The sequence below is a fragment of the Pteropus alecto genome, unplaced genomic scaffold (assembly GCF_000325575.1).
Source record: "Pteropus alecto unplaced genomic scaffold, ASM32557v1 scaffold25, whole genome shotgun sequence".
NCBI classification, from domain to species: Eukaryota; Metazoa; Chordata; class Mammalia; order Chiroptera; family Pteropodidae; genus Pteropus; species Pteropus alecto.
The window spans coordinates 1,249,931-1,258,590 of record NW_006441955.1 but is presented as its reverse complement, the minus strand read 5'-3'; the positions used below and the strand labels follow the sequence as shown (position 1 = coordinate 1,258,590).

Here is an 8,660-nt window from a genome sequence, read left to right as displayed (position 1 = left end):
TATAATTCCTTGTTGCTCTCATTCCCATAGCATAGAATGGCAAAGAAGGTACACATATTCATAGTGGTTTGGATAATTTGCCTCTAGAGTGTAACTATATTGGATTACATGCTATCTAACACTGATGTCTGTGGATATAGACCTGTTTTAGGGCTGGCAAGACTACCTACACTTCCATACCCCTCATTTTACAAAAGGGGAAATGGAGATGAGCTGACTTGCCAGTTAGTGGAGAAGAAACTGACACTTGAAACCAGGTCTCCTGAGTCTCAGTGACTATTATTCCACAGTAGGGCCCTGAGGTAATTCCTAGGTGACAGAGGTGGAGATAGTCTTTTGCCTTCAAGCCTTTGAATATAGAATTTGTTGGTGGAAATTAAAAAGGAGACTAAAAGTTGGCGGACTCTACCATTTTGTTGTATCCTAGCATAGAAATAAGATCGGAACTTGATCCGTACAGAGCCAGGCATATTTGACCCACCATTCAGCCTGATTCTGACCATTCCTGATTCATTTGCTTCATTCTTGCCTTTCTCACTTCCGACACCATTACTGTTTCCACTTTCCACCTGTCTCACCCAATAATCGTTAATCAAGAAACAAAAACTTCCACTATTTAAAAACCTAAATTAACCATTAAGTCATTTCTCAATTACATAAGCAAAACATCATCTGGGCTGTCCACTTCCAGTAGACACCAAGAAAATAGAAATTCATGTTTGTATCTACCAAAACCATACATAATTATAAAGGTAAGTCCTATAGGTCAAATTAAACACAATACTTACCAATGGAAAACATCAATGACTAATTCATTATGGAAGTTCCAAACAAAGTGGGCAAGGAAGCAATCTTTTTTGTAGCCCCATGTTAGATAATATTTAATTGCTTGTTGATATAGGATATATCCTAATAATGAATGGAACCAACTTATGAGAAGACAGAAACTAGACATGGAATATATGTTTCATGGAACCCAGTCCTTCAAAGTGAAAGTTTCTGAGAACAGTAGGTAACAACTGGTGCTCTTCCTTTGTTAAAGTGACGTCTTGTTAGCTTTGTTCACCAGACAGCATAAAACTGTCGGCAAACAATAAATATATCCAGTCACACCTGTTCTCTATTAAGTTCTAAATGCTCTTATCATATGTTTAGTCTGTAAAAATGTTCCTGATTTGTTAGGTAAAAGCAACTGAATTGTTAGAGCAAATACATTTTCATATGGCAGCCGAGCTAAAAGCACTAACTTTAAGGTTAACAAGAGTCAGTGTAATCAGGCCAACATGACACGTAGACAGTTATCTCCTGTCTCCACCCTTTCTCTCCTACCTGATCTAAAAGTCCCACTACTAGGACGACTTCTCTGAAATGCTCTTTCAATTCAGAAGGATAATCGTTAAAATACTGTACTCCTAAGGGACTTTGGGAGGTCTTCAGTGACTGCACTCCTCTCCCATTAGCACCTTAACTGGAACAATGTTTAGATTAACTGATTATTGTCACTGACACTTTAACCCAAAGGATGTAAGTCAAGTAGATTTCAAAGGGAGTAAGGAAAAGGGGAAGAACTGATATTGAAGAGGGACTTTGAGCTAGAGTAGACTTAGGCAGAGGCGTCTAATTTTGATAGGGGTGGAATATACATATGCATTCAGAGAAATCCCTTCCAGCCCAGCACACTCAACTAGTTGGATGTGTGGGTGAGTGTATTTAAAAGCATGACTGAACTAGTAAAAAATTAGAAGAGTAATTCAGATTTAGATAAATCAGGAAAGCACAAATCCAGAGGACTGAGTGAGTATTGGAGTTGTGGCTGCCCTGGGATCTTCGCAACTCTGAAATCACTGACGGCTAGAGCCTGGATTTAATGAGCCACAAAGTAGGTAAAGGAGAAAATAACTAAGGCCTATATAGGACTAGGGGTCAGGACAAAGAGTTCCACATATAGTCAGGACCCCTAAAGGATGACACCCTCAATGCTTGAACTAGAAAAAAAGAACCCACCATGCAGAAAAAAGAGCAAAAACTCCTAACCACAAGTCCAAACTGATTAAAGAAATTCCTAAAGGATATACTTTAAAGAAGGAAAATAATCTCAGAAGGAAGATCTGAGGTACAAAAATAAATGGTGAAAAAATTGGTATGCATGTGAGCTATTCTGCACAAACGTTTCGCCTTTGTTATAAAACGTTAACATATTTGTGGGGATTAAAAAAAAGCCAATATAGAATTAAAATCCTGGAAAACAGGATAAAAAATAGAGTTAAGTGTCCTAAGGTATTTGTATTGTTTGGAGGGAGAATAAAAATATTATTATTAGATTTAAATTAAATAATATGTGTGTTTAAAATTTCCAGGGTAGGGTAACCAAGAAAAACAGATTGCACAACTTCTAAAGCAGGGGGAGAAGGGTAAAAAAATCTCAAGTCAAAAGAAAGGGGGGCGAATAGGTAAAATTAACACAGAAAGAGAGGATAATGATAATAAAAATGATAGCTAACATTATATAAGACTTACCATGTGGCAGGCATTTTACACATATTAGCTTATTTAATCCTCACAACACCCCTATGAGGTAGATACTATATATTATTCTCATTTTACTGAAGATGAAACTAAAGCATAGACAGATTAAATGATTTGGCTAAAATCACACTCACAGTTAAGAGTTAGGGTGAGAGTCAAATCCAAACAGTCTCACTCTGGAATCTGAACTCTGCATATTGCCTAATAGACACTGCATAGGTATGACACTTGGACATTCATTTGTGCCTTTCAAATCAATTTTTTTTTTCAGTCTAATAACTAAGAATGCCTACCAAAGTGTAGCTACTTATACTACTAGACATTTCCTTCATCGGCTATTTATACATAAGCACAGAATAGGCAAGGGGGGACAAGGCAAGTGCTAACGTATACAAAGTACGTAATATGTATTAGGCACTGTGCTAGGACATTTTTTTACATGGGTTCTCTTGGTTAATCCTCGCAATCTCCCTGTAGATTAATATCCCAAAAAGCCACACATTTAAGTAACTCACTAAAAGGCAGGAACCCAGGTCTGACTAGCTTCAAAATCTACTTAAAAAACCTTTACTGAGCACCAGTTTATTTATGCCAGACATTGTGCTAGGCACTAAAGATATGAGAGTAAATTTAGAAATCCAGGGTTTTCGTGGAGCTTATGGTCTAATGGGAGAGCCTTTTGGTTCCCGGACCCAATTCCAACATGGTGGGGTGGTTTCCCCTACACAATTATTGGATACCAGTGGGCTGTCTGAGAATTCAACTCAGTTCTGACACGACCCACCCAGAGATGGCAGGTTAAAGGTTCGCTCCTATAAGACTGTCCCTCTACCCCACTTCAAACACCAGTTGAAAAACCACGATGTAATGTGTACTAAACCCAGTCCTCTTGGGTTTTTATGGAGGCTTTTTTACATAGCCATGATTGATTAAATCATTGGCCATTGGTGAGATTCAACCTGCAAGCCCTCTCTCTTCTCCACATATGGGAGTGTGGTAGGAGGTGAGGGCAGGACTGACAATTCCATCCCCCTAATCACGTGGTCAGTTCTCCAGACAACCAGCTCCTTTCCTTAGGTGAGGTCCAAAAATCACCTCATTAACATAACAAGAAACATCTTTATCACTCTAGACACTTAGGAAATTCCAAGGGTTTTGGGAGCTGTGAGTCAGGAACTGTGGTTGAAGACCAAATACTGTCAAGTTCAAATACAGTCACTTAACTATGGGGACACATTCTGAGAAATGCTTCATAGGGATCCATTTTGAAAAATGTCTCGTTAGGTGATTTCATCATTGTCTGAACTTCACAGACTGCACTTAACACAAACCTAGATGGTATAGCCTATTGCACACCTAGGCTATATGGTATATAGCCCTTTGCTTCTAAGATACAAACCTGTACAGTATGTTACTGTAGTGAATACTGTAGGCAATTATAACACAATGGCAAGTATTTCTGTATCCGAATTAACATAGAAAAAGTACAGTAAAAATATAGTATAAAAGATAAAAATGGTGCACCTGCATAGGGCATTTACCATGAATGGACTTTGCAGGACTGGAAGTTGCTCTGGGTAAGTCAGTGAATGAGTGGTGAGTAAATGTGACATGGCCTAGGACATTACTGTCACTACTGCAGACTTTACAAACACTACACATTAAGGCTACACTAAATTTGCAAAGCAACATGAGATTAAAATAAGCACAAGAGAAAATGATGCAACCAAGAGATGTGGTAACCATGAGATGTAGGAGGCTGTTGCTAGAGTAACACAACTGTTTTATAGCAAATGTTTTTTTAATATAAGTAGAAAAAATAAAACAATAAAAAGTACAGTATAGTAAATACGTAAAACAGCAACATAGTCATTTATCAGCATTATCAAGTATTATGTAGTATATATTATTATATGTGCTATACTTTTATATGACTGGCAGCACAATAAATTTGTTTTGACCAGTATCACCACAAACAAGTGAGGAGTTAGGACTGCTATATCACTGAGCAATAGGAATTTTTCAGTTCTGTTATAATCTTACGGGACCACCATCATATGTGTGGTCTGTAGTCGACTGAACCGTCAATATTAGAGCACATAACTGTATATATAAGAAATATATTTTGGTCATCTGAATGACCAAATATATTTTTCTTATAAATCACAATATCACAGGGAGACAATCAAATAATCATAAAAATAAAGGTGAATTACAAACTAAAAAATGTGCTGATGTGCCCTGAGAGCATACAGTAGAGAAATTTGACCTTGTCTAAAAACATGAGGGCCAGTTTTGCTGAGAAAACATTTAAGCTCATGGTTCCCAAACTGTAGGTCAAAATGCCTGGAGCACAGCAATGAATTTACAAGAGTGCCCTGGGTTTACATTTCTAAGGGAGACAGCAATATTTGATGTGTATTAGATATCATGTGAACTAGCAGCTCAGGGTATTTCACGGTTTCAACTTAGATCATGGCACATTCTTTCTGAAGACATATCTTTGTGATGCTGTGTTTTGGTGGGCAGTTGCTGTGATAAAAACAAGTACCACTTGAAAATTAATGTTGAAAAGGAAATGAGGTATGGCGAGAAACTATGCAGTGTCCAAAAGGCATTTACATCCCATTAATAATTGTAGAGAGAAAAGTGCCACCTCTTCTTTTAAATTATGTGTGTTATTTCTTCAAACGGCCACTAAATTGCTAGAAAATACTAAGTATTGTTTGATCTAATTAATAAAGATAACTATTAGATATTTATTTTGGACTGGGATAGTCATTAAAAATTTACTGAGACACTAAGGACACCATGAACTAAGAACTTTGGGAATCTGTATTAAGCTGAGATCTGAAGAAGTAGGTATTTCAAACAACATGCAGAAGAAGCACAAGACAGGAAAGACAAAGTCCCTACCCTTGAAGACATTACAATCTATTTACGGAGGCAAAACTAAAAGGTAAAATGTTTTAAAACAATTGAATGTTAAACTTTAATATTTGCAGAAACCTTTCATATATTTCCTCATTGAACTCTCTCTAAATTGAGAGCCCCTAGAAGCCTGTAACCATTCCGAACACAGATACAACACACTGTTTGCATTCAAGAAGTGTTTTCTGGGTCAGTCTCACTTTTATAGGTTTATTCCCATTAGGCTTTTCTCAGAAATGAAACCTCCAATTACCCTTTGCATGGGTAACTTTGCTTTAAGTGTTCTCCACTCGCCCACATCTCCCAGCTGCTTCTTTCTTACTGTCCTTCAAAATTCACCTCCCTTGGGAAGACTTCCCTGACCCACTGGATTGAAATTTAAATATCCTTTATCTAAATGGTATGTATGAACCTATTTCTATCATACGACTTACCACTCAACCCTGTAGTAGTCACTGATTAGCTTCCTTGTCTGCCCACTCACCATAAACTTCTGACAGCAGGGTCTATGCCTTATTCATCTCAATAACTATCACAGTGCCTAGCTCTCAAAAATGTTTTCTGATAAATGACAAGTACAGGAAAATGGTTTTTTTTTTTAATTTTTTTTTTAAGTCTAATTATGCCATTTCACCTTAATAGGCTTCTTGGAAAAAATGAGGAATTTATTCAGAAAACTTTAGAAAGGAGATTTACAAATTTGCAAAAAATGATAATCATCCAGGGCTGGTAAAGAATCATACAGTGCTAATAGAACTGTAACATGCAACAAGTATAATGTTTTTGAAAAGTAATCTGACAATTCACTATCAATTAAAAGTGCATCTATCCTCTGACTCAGCAATCCCATGTAGGGGTTCTGAACAAGTCACCCCAAGATGTGCCTCTGTGGTATACAGATTATTTTGAGCTAAACAACTGAGACCTACTTTTAGGAACATTACTACTTTTCGTAACTTTACTTAACAAAAATCAAGTATCCATATGCAACATTATATTTACAAGGAAATTTACTGAAACACTGTTTGCTATAGCAAAAATAATTCCTGGAAACTAACCTGAATGTTCATCAATAAGGAAATGGTACAACCTTGCCATGTAACACTCATATTATAGAATATTCTGTAGCTACTAATCAGAATGAATTAAATCTATATGTAAAGACCTGACAGGATATCCATGATATCCATGATATCCATGATACATTCAGCAGAAAACAGAATAATCCAATCTGGAGATAAAAAAGATAAATATTTGCATTTTCATTTGTAAGAACGTTAAGAAAGAGAGGGGGAAGCAGTTAATACCAGACAGTTAGTTAATACCACTGACCTCAGAATTGGAGATAAACTTTTCCCAACAAGTTTGTAACTTTTCTAATTTAAAATAGGCAAAAAAAATGAGGAATGTTTCAAAAGTAAGGAGAGTAAAATCTGAATATAGTCTCCCTTCCTCCAATGTCTTAAAAAAAAAATCCTGTTAATGAAAAGGTGGTGCTTCAGAAGAGCCAAGAATTCTGTGGACTATCTCCTTTATAGATAATTTAAACTTTCTTTTCAAAAAAAAACAAACCAAAAAAAGTATCTCTTCCTCCACCCTATCCTTTCAAAAGGAGAAAGGTGTATTCCTACAAGCTTAAAATCCAGTGGACCTTCCTATCTAGTTTCTTCTACGAGTGGTAATCTGCTTCGGGGATTTGTAATCAGGAGCTTGGAAATTTTAGAATGCTCATCAGATTTTCACAATCATACCATTTATTCACTGAGAGTAAACAGAAGTGTTACATGAGAAACTTGAGTAAGACAGCTAGGTCTCACTGAAACATTTCTGTCCTGAAATTGGGAAAGCTAACTGCTACTTGGGCGCCCCCTGGGGATCAAATGTAATTTTTTTTTTTTTTTTTTTACATCTTTAAGACAAACTAGTGTCCTCTAAAAATATTCATTCAGTCTACAGCCATGGCACCCCGAACAAGCCCGATCCCGTCTGATCTCGGAAGCTAAGTAGGGTCGGGCCTGGTTAGTACTTGGATGGGAGACCACCTAGGAAGACCAGGTGCTGTAGGCCTAAAAAATAAAAAATAAGAGATTGTAAGCTGACAAGGTCCTAGCAATCTGTGAAGTCTACTAAGGGTTGCCTTGCCTAAAAAAATAAAATAAAATAAAAAATAAAAAATAGATAAAAATATTCATTCAAAGAATAATTAAGCACTGACTATGTGCCAGGTACAATATTCAACACTTGAGACACAAAGATAAATAAAATCGAGTTTCTGATTTCTATATGCTTAAAGTCAATATCACCGAAAATTTTCTAAGCATAGTAAGGATAGCCAAAGTATAAGTTACCCTTACAAGCCCTGGAGGAAGTTAAGACACAGAAGATGATTAAGAATGCTTTTGGGGTGCTACGGAAAGCAATTTGGCATGGATACAAGCTTTAGCATAGTTTGTTTATGTAAGCAAAATCTTCACCATCTTAAAAAGAGGAGGTTTAAATATCCCTTCCCACTAACATGTGCAAAATTGTAGTTGTTATTTTCAAAGACAAGTTTAGGCTATGGCACCATAATTTTTCTTGGGCCAAAACAATATACATGAGGTTTAGTTTAAAAAATTCAAAAATGATTCAGCATCCCCATCATGATTTTTTCGTAACAAGTTATTCCACAATAACTCCACCCTGAGCACTGAACTCTAATAAATGATTGCACTCTTAGTAAACAGCTTATTTTCAAAAACAAATTGAGTATGAGAGGACATAGAAAATAGAAACAAGTTAGAAAATAAAACTGAAAAAGACCTCTACAAAAGAAATGGACAAAGTCAACCCTAAAATCCTCCTCAAACCTCTTCCTCCCAGTTCAAAACACCTTCAGAAGATACTGTATCAGATTTGCCTTTTCTTCCTCAGAGTCTTGGAAAGCAAGTAGCAGAAGTAGAATTAATTCTCCAGGAAATAAAACAAGTACTATCTCCCCTCCAGTTTAACGCTCATCCCAAAAAGCAACGCCTTGCGACATTAGAGGGCCAGATAGTCTCAGGTACTATAGCCTAAAATGTACTTCTGTCAGCCGGAGTTGGTAATCAATGTAATTTTCCCAAAGAAACAATTCTATTTCAAACACATTTCAGGTACACTGTGAGCTAAATTAGCAATGGCATGATAGCTGGGAAATTTAACTTTGATTTATATAACTTTTT

General features: G+C 36.5%; 1 protein-coding gene and 1 non-coding gene across 2 annotated transcripts in view; one reads left to right on the top strand and one right to left on the bottom strand.

Moving 5' to 3' along the window:
- Positions 1–8,660, bottom strand: part of CMPK1 (cytidine/uridine monophosphate kinase 1) — a 29,139-nt gene that overhangs the window by 18,016 nt on the left and 2,463 nt on the right. The window lies entirely within an intron of this gene.
- On the top strand, positions 7,406–7,524 carry LOC112485996. Its single transcript, XR_003048598.1, has one exon. It is a non-coding gene; the product is annotated as a 5S ribosomal RNA (ribosomal RNA).